Consider the following 11807-nt stretch of genomic DNA (forward strand, 5'->3'; position numbering starts at 1 on the left):
CAGATCAGGGGATCCAGAAATTGCTCTAGCCCTGTTTTACTAAAACTTAAATATCTCTTAAAATAGGACTCATATGATCGTTTCGTTTATCCCATATGAAAGTAGATTCATCAAGGTTCTATTACATAATTTATTCACTATTTAATTCCATTCTTACTATTTTTAGTGATTTTTCAAATCCACACCACTGCTGCTGTCAGCATCTGTTTTTAAGGTGGACTTTACCTATTTCATAGTTTCCATGATTCAACTAGCCCTTTTAGCATATATAGCACAAAAATATGATCATGATTAACCAATCCAATGGCCAATCATTGCCAAGCATATCCACACCTCACAATAACCATATACATACAAGATGATTATAACACTATGCTCAAAATATATAAGCCATTTTCGCATGGCTATCCAAATATATACAACACCAAAGTACTTGACTAATAACACAAGGGCACTCCTATACATGCCATTATCAGAGTTCAACTAAAAGAGTACCAAAAGGGGCTTTGATAGTGTGGACGACTTTGACTTTGACACTCCCGAGTCCGATAGCTGACGAACCAAAATCTATAAAACAAAGAATCAAAGAAACGGAGTAAGCATTTAATGCTTAGTAAGTTTTGAATAATGTAATTAGTTTCGGCTAAGGTATAACATTCATATGGCTAACTGGATAACTTCATATATGCACATTCTCATAATCATACTTACTTCACGCTTCAATCCATATATTCATTCACAAGGTATCAAACCTAACTAAAGGCCGAAAATTCGTTAATCAATTGAACGAATACTATTTAAAACGGATCGACTTTTCCGATGCATATACGAAACATACCTCATCGTTTGGATTTTATGAGCGTCTTAATTGGAAATTTACAGCAAGCTTGCTCACTTCCAAACCCAAGCATCTTCGGGATTTAGCCGAATATAACTACTTGCTCAAATGCCTTCGGGACTTAGCCCGGATATAGTAACTCGCACAAATGCCTTCGGGACTTAGCCCGGTTATCATCCGAATATCCATGCACATATCAATAAATCATGACACATCTATATTCCATTTTCATAACTAGAATTCAAACATAAGTCACTTATCAAGCATTATCATTTTCGGCTAAATAGCCACATACAAAGAGCATGATTTTGAATTGCTTAAAACATGATCTAATCGAATCATAATCTAAGTTCCATTACTCGAAAACTTACCTCGGATGTTGTCGAACGATTTCGACGGCTATTCGATCACTTTTTCCTTTCCTTTATCCAACTTTGGTCCTCTAAGCTCTTGAGCTAATTCAAACAAATTTAACTTATTAAAGTCTCATTATGCTAGCTTATGGCCGAATATGACAATGAATTTGATAGGTCATATGGCCACCTTTAGCTCAAATACAAAATGGTCATACGCATTTTTAATCACATTAAGCAATTTAATACCATTAATCTAACATTTCCTCATGTGCAACTTTATGACCGAATACACATATCATTGACTCAATATCAATTAACTAAGCACTTTAACAAATTCTCTTTAACTATACACACATTCGGCAATGACAAAGACAATTTAGCAAACCTTAAATTCAACTTATAACAATATATATATACTCAATATTCAAAGCATTTAACATCACTTCACCATAATTTTTACATCATGGCCGAATGTTCCTTTGAACCATTTACCCTTACAAGGCATAAATTTCACCATCAAACTAACAAGCTTATAATCCCATGACCGAAACCTCCAACAACACCAATTAAAAATACTTCATGGGTTTAAGGTAGAACCAAGAAAGAAACTCATAAATATCGAGATATAAGCACTACCATTGTTCATCTAGATTTAGCATGAAACAACATCTATCACCCTTATAATTACCATAGCCGAAAACTTTACTCATTCCAAAATCCAAATCTCAACTTGGGTCACAAAAATAACTTGATATCTCATCAACACAACATCAACACCAAGCAAGAATGACACATCCATGGCCGAGTATCATCTCCATCACATAGCAAGATTTAGACCATGGGCTAGGTAGAACTCAAGCTAACAACTAAAACATGCATGCATCTCATGGAACATCATCAAACATACCTTAATCTAGATACAAGTATGGCCGAACCTCTTCAACCTTTTCTTCCCCTCCTTCCTTTGATTTTTCGGTCAAGAAGAAACAAATGAGAACCCTTTTTTTTTTCATCATCCTACTAACCATTATTATTTTATTGCCCATGCTCCTTATTTTATTTTTCCTAACATAAAACACTAACATAAAAGGTTTAAAATACCTTTTATCCCATAGCATGGCCGGCCACTAGTCAAATTTTGGGTAATTTGACATGCAAACCCATCACCTTTATAACATGCATTAATAGGCCACTTACATTTGCCTAGCACATTTCTAAATTTTCCCACATAAGTCCTATTAACTAAATTCACATGCAATTAACTAAATCGAAGCTTAAAACTTTCACACATTCATATTCACATATTTTAGACAATAATTATCATATTCAAATAATTTGGTGACTTGGTTTAGCGGTCCCGAAACCGCTTTCCGACTAGGGTCACTTTAGGGCTGTCACAGCATCATCGGTGTTAAAGAAGATCTGCTATCCAAAAGGCCGATCATCAATGGACAAGTTATCGTAACCCATCATTTCAACACTAGAGACTGAAAAAAATTGTTTGACCCAACTGTACGAAGCTTTGACTATCTCACGTGGTCTCCAAGTTTTTCTTGAAAAATAATTTCAGTTCTTCCAAATGTGCCGAGTAAGTATTCCAAAAAGGCAAGCCCAATTGACTCTTCCCTCATGAATCATAGTATTGTCTTGCACATTAGAAAGAATCTAATCATATAAACTATTAGAGAAAAATTCCAGTAAGTGGTTACCTGAGATAATCTGATTCCAAACATCTTTAGCTGTTGTGCAATCTCTGAGAATATGCAAAATGTCTTCCGATTCATGACCACAGATAGAGCAAGAAGGATCAATCGCTAGTCCTCATTTGACTCTTTCTGCATTGCTGAGAAATCTTTGCTGTAAGACAATCCAAATAAAAAAACGGACTCTCTGTGGACCTGGAAGCTTCCATGCGCATTTCCATTTCTCATATCTAGAATGCCACTCATCTTACTTCAAGATCTTGTAAGCACTTTTGACAGAAAAAGCTTCGGTCGAAGTGTGACACCACGAGATTTTATCCGGTCCTTCAAATGGATGTGAAGATAACATTGCTCACAAATAACACTGCTTTTGAATCCTCAATCATGCGATGGTTGACTATTTTTTTAAACTTTGTAGAAATTGCAGCAATAATACTCATAATAATTTTTATTTTGCACTTTAGCTTTTCTCAACCTTTTAAAAAGAGTCAAATTTGATCATCAACCTTCCAAAAAGAGTCAAGTTACCTTTTTTTAAGGAAATATTGACTAAACATTGAACTTTTAAACATGCTAACTCTTGTGTACTTCATGCTAACTTTTTTTAATTTAATTTTTTTTGAATATTTTTATAAATTTTAAATTTCTTTGTCAACGTGGCATATCAGACAAATATTGTCATATTAGCATGAGCTACATGTGAACTGTTGTGCAGATTGCCACACTAATATTATTAAAAAAATTAATGTTGTTGTTAATATTTCCATTAAAAAAATGATTTAACTGTTTTTGAAATGTTAATAATCAAATTTAGCTCAAGAAAAAAATAAGAGTCAAATTAACAAAATATTTCAACATTGAGAATTAAATTTATCATTATGCTTCTTCTCTAGCATGTTTTTTATATTGGATGAAATGAGTTGTTTGTTGCATTATCATCCATTGCTACATGCCACAAAATATAAAACAAACACAATAAAATTAAAGTAAATAATCATACTTAAATAAAGAAATTAAATAGAATAGATATTATAAAATTTAAATATCATAAAAGTCACTTGTGTTTGGTTAAGTTTACGTTTTAGTTGTTAAATTTTTATTTATTTCGAAACACTCACTAATGTTATCAATTTGTAACATTTTGGTTCCTGTGTTGTTAACTAGTGGTAGGATTGAATGGAAATCACACGTCACTCGTTAAACACTAGCATCACTTCCATGTATTTGTCACGTAATTTAAATACATTTTTTTGATCTTTTTCCTTTATTTTTTATTTCTTTTCTCTCTCTTTTTTTTTCTTATTAGTTTGATTTATTTTCACTCCTCTCTCGTCTCTCCTATTCACCATCATCATCACCATTTCCACCATCTCTACTACCCCCACTTCCCTCACCTGACTATCTACCTTAGGCCATCTCCACCATTGAGCACCCCTCCTCACATCATCCGTCTATCACTACCACTCTTTAAACCAGCAGACCCATTCATCATCACCACTCCATTACCTAGAGAGAGAGAGAGAGAGACTCCTGCATAAACAATAGAGCTTCAAAAAAAGGAAAAAAAAAGGAAGTAGAAACCATTTCAGGTTCGACCGGTTCAAGGGGTTTGGGTTCTTTGTTCGTCGATCCTAATGGTCAAAGGTTAGTAGACAGTGAAAAGAGTTACATATCAGAAATTGAAGATGAGATGTCGGTTAGTTACAAAGATCGAAATAAAGAAAACTTCAAAGCTTTGGTGTCATTTAGGGGATTTTTTAGACGTTTCCGAAAGCTTCAAATTGAGAGAATAGTATATGAGAAAGAGATCTCCATTTTGGTGGCCTCTGATTAAAGCTCTGATGGCAGCGACTAGGGTTGTGAAAGGAGAGAGAGAAAGTTAGAAAAACAAAGTAAAGAAAGAGAAAGAAAATGTTAATTTTTTTTAAAAAAATCTAAATTATGCGATAATGAAACGGAATCCATGTTAGCATTTAATAGCCAAATGTGATTTCTATCACACTTCTAATCTCAGGTAACAACACAGTAACCAAAATGTTTCATATCCATAATGTTAGTGGTCGTTTGTAACAAATTAAAGTTTAACGATTAAAATATAAATTTAACCAAGATCATTTTCTTAATTTATAAAAGTATGACAAAACAAAAGAATTTTCTGTAGGACTAAAACGTAAACCTAACAAAATATAAGTGATCATTTCCTTAATTTACCCTTAATTTATTAAAAGTATGATAAAAAGAAAGAATTTTCTACCGTAGAAGGATCTTTCGAAATTTGAAAGGTTAATATTTTGTAGCACCCCAAATCCGGTCCAGACGTTATGACCGGATCCGACATGCCACATCGAAGCGTTCAAAACATTTTATATTGTTGATCCAGAAAAAACTTACTTAGTGTTTTAAAAGATAATTTCATTATTGGTTAAAGTGAATGGAAGCTGTGCACCAGGTAGGAAACCGGAAAAGAGGTGGTGAGTCCATCGGACTGCTTAAGTACCAAGCTCCCTTCGGATCCAATCCTAGACATGCATACCGCCATTGCCACACCTTAACGTCATGGATATTTCTAGGAAACCGATTTTGATTAAGTCATTTTTAGGAAAAGTGATTAATTTTGGAAAATGCTTTCATTGCGGAAGCTTTGTTTGTTGTCGTGTTATTTTGAAATCAATTGTTGTTTTTGAAAACGAGCCCTAAAGCTATCCAATTTCAACAGTTAAAATAAGTAATACCTATCTTAGTAATACATATTAAAACCATCAAAAATAATTAAGCGGCCTTATTACATTTAAAAACCCAAAACTTCAAACGTAAATAAAAGGATGTTCAGTTCACCAGAAGAAAATCAAACTTTCAGAACGGGTGGCCATTTCGAATTCCTTCACAGCTCCAAGCCCACTATGGTTGGGGATTACCTGCGTGGATGAAAATAAAAGGGGGTGAATTTGGGGAAACTCAGTGTGTAAGGAAAACCCATTCAAAGCCCAAGTCAGCTCAAGTCCATTGGGCCTAAGCCCATTCAGGTAACAGTGATACTGGGCCAGAGCCCTTTTCAGATTACAATAAACTGGGCCTTAGCCCCTTATTCAGATAACAGTATGGCTCATAGGCCCATTTCAAAATACATGCAACATCAATAAACATATGCAAGCCCATTTGGGGAGACTACTCAACCCACCAACCACTACACTCCACCCGTACCAGCCATACACTCCATGTGGGGAATAGCTCAACCCACCCAGCCTAACACTCCACAGTTGCAGCCTTGCTGCTCAGTTAACAGTAAATTGAGGCAAAGCCTCCAGTACGTGGACAAGCCACTTTCAGTACTTCCTCCGTCAATATCCCAATCCCATGTATCAGATAATAACAACATGGCATGCAGTAAATAACAACAATCAAACATGCATTTAGGTCAATTTAACCCTAGGGGTATTTCAGTAATTTATCTACTAGGGGTAAAATTGTAAATTTTCCACTTTTAAAGGTATTTCAGTAATTTATCTATTTTAGGGTTTTTCATGCATATTCTTACTTTTCACGTACTAACAGAATCACGTACCGAGGGTCCTTACCGAATTGGGCCCGTTGGCCCATCATTCCAATTTTGGCCCATTAAGCTCAAAAATATCGAGGGCACAGAAATCATGCACTTTGCAGTCCAAATTTTGCAGTTTACCAAAAACATTAATCGATTTACCTCACGAGCATTCGCATACTCGTAAATCTACAAAATACCGGTTTTCGGCATTTCGACATTTTGAATTTTGCCGATCCAGACTAAGAAAGAGGGTGTTAGTTACACACCTGTTTGCGACGATATGCTGACGAGATCCACACACGAACCGCCTACAATTGGATTACTAACACGTTAATCTAACTATTCAAATACAAACTACGTATTAACCCCTTACAATATTCGGCCAACCACACCTACAGATCATAGTAAGCTTATAAGAAATCAATAAGCAACTCATTAACAAATTTTTGTCAGTGTTTACCACATAATCATAATTTCACTGCAAGCTGTCTTCCTGAGCAACAGTCACTAAATCATTTATAACTGGAGCTACGAAACTCCAAATCAAGTGCCGTTAATTTTACCTGAAAATAGACTCATATATCTTATATCCATAAAATTTTCAGAATTTTTGGTTTGGCCAATCAATACCAGATTTTTCTCAAAGTTTCGCATGTTTCACTGTTTGACTAATCTGACCACTCTTCATTACGAATCAAATTTCTCATTGTACAGAATTCAAAATATGTTCTCGTTTATTCCATTTGAAACTAGACTCATTAAGCTTTAATTACATAATTTATGCAGCTTCTAACTCATCTCCCACAATTTATGGTGATTTTCCAAAGTCACGTTACTGCTGCTGCCCCAAGCAGATTTATTACCAAATCACTCTTTCACACATAACTTGCATGCATGTTTTTTTTTAAACATGTATATCACCAATCAATCATCACATATCTATGATTTTACTTAAGTATAATCTCCATTTCATCATTTTAAAGCACAACATATTAGCCGATTTTTCCCCTTAGCATCTAAGCACATGCATGCTCATTTGTTTGGCTCAACTTCACATATCTTCCATTTTTCATCAAAAGAACATGAAACAACAATCATTTCCTTCATCTTAATTCATGACCAAATGCTCACAACACAACCCAAAACCAAAATATGCTTCAAGAGTTAAGGTAGAATCAAGAAGAACTCATGAACATCAAGATAAAAGCAAACTACCATGAACTTACCTTCAATTTTCTTCCCCAAGTGACCGAACATTCAAGAGCTTTCTCCTCTCCTTTCTCTTCTCTAACTTTAGGCTATGATGAACAAAGATGGACAAAACTTTGTTCTTTTCACCCCTTTTTCTTTTAATAAAATTTCATATTTCGTCCATTTAATTTTTTAATACAAAAGACATGAAATTCCAATCATGGAACATTTACCTAACCCATTATCATGGAACATTTACCTAACCCATTATCAATTTGTATCAATTTGTACCATAAATTATGGATATCAAGTACACATTTTGTCTACAACAACATAATGGCTGGCCACTTCATGTAAAATGGGAGGTTTGTCATGCAAATCCTCCTATTTTGCACTCCTATTTATTTGGCCACTTCAATTTAGCCTATAGCATTTTCAAACATTTTCATATAGGTCCTATTTCATAATTTCACTCACAAATGACAAAATTAAAGCATGAAATTTTGCCAACATTCACAGAATTCCCGAAAATTGGGGCGTTACATATTTAGTTTGCCCCAATTTATCTAAAAGTATTTAATTAGTATTTAAATTTGTTTTTTGGACATATTTTGTACATGAACTTATTTTCTGTCACTAAGGTTAATACCTTCGCACTAACACCATTAATTTGTGTTGTCGTGACACTAATAGCTAATCTGATGGTGACATGTGATAAACATAAATTAAAAATAAAAATCTTTTAAAATATATAAATTAATAAAAAAATTATAAGTTTCTGCATCAGAAATGAATCTAGACAAATTGTTATCTTAATTAGATATATTTTTAGTAAGTTTATATATTTTTATTTTTATTTCTATAAAATATCATGTTATCATTGTTATTTTGAAATTAAAAATATATAGAATTTAAAAAAAATTAAATATATGAGTAAATAAATAATATAAAAAATTAATTTATGTATTTTTAAAGATTTTTAATTTATGTTTATCATGTGGCATACTGAGAAACTACCACGCATCACCACTAACATAAACTAATGATATTAGTGTGGAGATATTAACATGAGTAGCGAAATACAAATTCAAGGATTAACTAAATAAAAAAAGTTTAATTATCAACTAAATAATTTTGAATAATCAACAAACAATATATTAACCAAAATTGGAAGGAGTGTTTTTTTCCGCTGAGTCAGGAACATCTTTAAATTGCTTATTACTTCATCATATGCGAAATTGAATATTTGAGTTAAATAGACGAGGATTGTCCGATAAGAGAGGCAAAACTAAAGTTAAGTTTATAATATCAGAAAAGATTATTAATTAAATTTAGGTTAAATTTTGCATTAGTCCCTATATGTTGTAGAAGTTGTGGATTTAGTCTTTATACTCAATTTGATTAATTTTAGTCCCTGTACTTTTCGAGTTGGTCAATTGTAGTTACTATACTTCTGAGTTGGTCAATTTTAGTCCTGGCCTAAACGGTAACATTTAAAATAGTTTGGTTAAATTCAATTACCAATCATGTATTATGAGTACAATTGTAGATTTGATTCATATTCTCCAACTGAATCATTCTAAGTCCCTATACTTTTCTAATTTTAAATTTTTTGTCTTCACGTAAATGACAGTCATTAACCCTTTAACTAGATTTTTAATAAGTAATATGTGGAAAAAAATAAGCAACATAGCATTACACATACGATAATATGTTTGGCACATCAAATTTTGAAAATAGCAGAGCTTAATTTAATTAATTTAACAGTTATCATTTGGAGAGAATTAAAAATTTAAAATTTGAAAAGTAAAAAACTAAAAATGACCAAATTAAAATGCAAGAATTAAATCGAAAACTTTTACAAAATATAAAAACTAATAACAAAATTTAACTATTAAATTTATAATACTAAAAAGAGATCATCAAAATTTAGTCTGGTAGACGAAGATGATAATTTTTTTATTATTATTTATATTCTGCACATATACATTTGACGCAGGAGGTTTTGGCACCTCTTAATCAATAGAAAATTTCCAGTTTAGTCACTTTAAACAAAAGACAATTGAATTTATGCCCTTTTAGCCCCTAGATCGAAAATTGTTATTTAGCTCTTTTTAAAAATTGATAATTCAATTCAAGTTTTTTTTTAGTCTTTTGATTACATGAAAATTTATAATTCCCCCATCGATATTCCATTTAAGCCGTTTAACACAAAATTTCTAACTTTATAGTTGATCTAACATATAAAAATATTTGGGTTAAAAATTCTCTTTGGTTCCTCTCAATTTTGATGTTGAGCAAATTAATCTCAACATTTACTTTTTCACCAAATTATCCTATTTTTGATTGATATATAACAAATTTAACCTTTAATTATTATATATTCTATCATTTCAGCCTTGATTCTAAAAAAAATTTATTGAATATATATATATATATATATAAAGATGATTGATAGCCTGATGGAGTGCCCTCTCCTTGACTACTAGGCTATAAAAGCTAAAAAAATTTCAAAAAATTTCATTTTCACTCTTCTTCTTCTTCTTCTTCTTCAAAAAAAAAAGTTCCCCTCCCCTCTCTCAAAGCATCCGAGGCCAGGCCATGTCTCAAGTCGCCGGACCGCCATAAGGTTGCCTCTGATTACCGTCGTTGGCCACCGAGTGCGGTGGCCAAAACTCCGAAAGGTACTCTTTCTTTTATTTTTTTGTATTTTTTATGTGTTTGTAATATATGTATACATGTGAGTAAATAGATTCGAAAATAGAAAAAAAATAAAAAAAATAATAAAATCACCTTAGGTTTTCGGGTTTGATTTCTGGTATTTTGAGTTCTTCCGATTTGGTGCTTTTCTCCTGATTTGTTATTATTTGCTTTGAATCACTGTTTTTTTTATTTGATGTCTATAAAAAACCTACAAAGATTGTAAGCAGGCCAATTTGCCCGGCCCATTGCAAACACAAAACAAAACAAAATGAACAAAATAAACAAAAAAAAAACAATAAGTATAAAACCCAAATAAAAATTTAGTGTCCTATTACAGTCGAAATCGTTACAATATTCCGTAGCCCAAATACAAGGGCCCAATAACTGGAACAGGCCCAAACGGCTCAAAAATTGAGCCAAGTTTCGGCAAACCCAAAGTCACCCTCTTTCTCTTGCGCCGCAACAGCAACCGGACAGTAGCTCTATGCCTCCGTACGCCCCAACGTTTCAGCAGCCACGCCACGCCCCCGTACACACACCAACGCACACCCGTACCTGCAAGAAGACAAACAGAGCAGTAGCCAATACGAAAGCAAAGAAAAAATTATATTTTTCTTTATTTTTTGATTATTCGGCTATAAAGCTGTTGATTTTCGACTGTAAATCTCTTTTTGGACACAAGCAATACAAACGAACGCATATTAAGCACACGGAAATACAAAATACAAAAAAATCAAGCCGAAATTTTCGAGAGGTGATTTCGAGTTCCATTTTCCTTTTCTTTTTTTGAATAGATCCTCTTCTTCGAGGTTTGAATGTGTTTTAGCAGAAGAAAATAAGAAAAGGGAAGAGTTTACCTGATTACATCATCGGTTCCGTCATCGGGGTCCCTTGGGCATGGAAACGGAACCAAAAAAGGGGGCTTTGGGTCTCGGCGGTGGCGGAGGCACATTATGTGCTGGTGAAACCCAAGAGTCGGCCCTAGGGGATGAAAGTTGCAGCGCTGAAACCCTAATGATTGGGTATTTGGCCTGCAACTGGGAAAAATGGCAAAATGCCATTCATTTTCTTTAAGTCTTAAGCAAAAGACGAAACGGCACCGTTTCAAGGGGGGAGGGTCCGCGCGTCGACCGGCTCCAGGACCCGAACCCGTGCCTATACGCAGCAAATGGGTTATTTACGAGCTGAGTCCCTCCTTTTTTTTGCGTGTATATTCAATCACGCCTTGGCTGTTCTGTTTTGTTTTCTTAAATTAGCTCATTAATTTGCATGCGTTTGCACTTTAGTCCGCAGTACAGTATTGCGTCTTGGGGGTCTGGATCATTTTCACATTTAGTCCCTGCGCATTCGCACTTGTTACATGCTTCCCCCTTTGTCATTTTGGCATTTGTTTCCATTTATACTTTGTCCCCCTTATTTTAATTCCCTTTTAATTAAGTCCCTTCTCTTTATTTATTCATTTTATGGCTTATTAT

General features: G+C 33.6%; 1 long non-coding RNA gene across 1 annotated transcript; it reads right to left on the reverse strand.

Moving 5' to 3' along the window:
* Positions 1-10634: 10634 nt before the first annotated feature.
* Positions 10635-11562, reverse strand: LOC107912782 (uncharacterized). Its single transcript, XR_001688287.2, has 2 exons — positions 11190-11562; positions 10635-10887 (listed from the first exon to the last, which is right to left on the reverse strand). It is a non-coding gene; the product is annotated as an uncharacterized lncRNA (long non-coding RNA).
* Positions 11563-11807: the final 245 nt, after the last annotated feature.

Source organism: Gossypium hirsutum, chromosome A09, assembly GCF_007990345.1.
Source record: "Gossypium hirsutum isolate 1008001.06 chromosome A09, Gossypium_hirsutum_v2.1, whole genome shotgun sequence".
Lineage (NCBI taxonomy): Eukaryota > Viridiplantae > Streptophyta > Magnoliopsida > Malvales > Malvaceae > Gossypium > Gossypium hirsutum.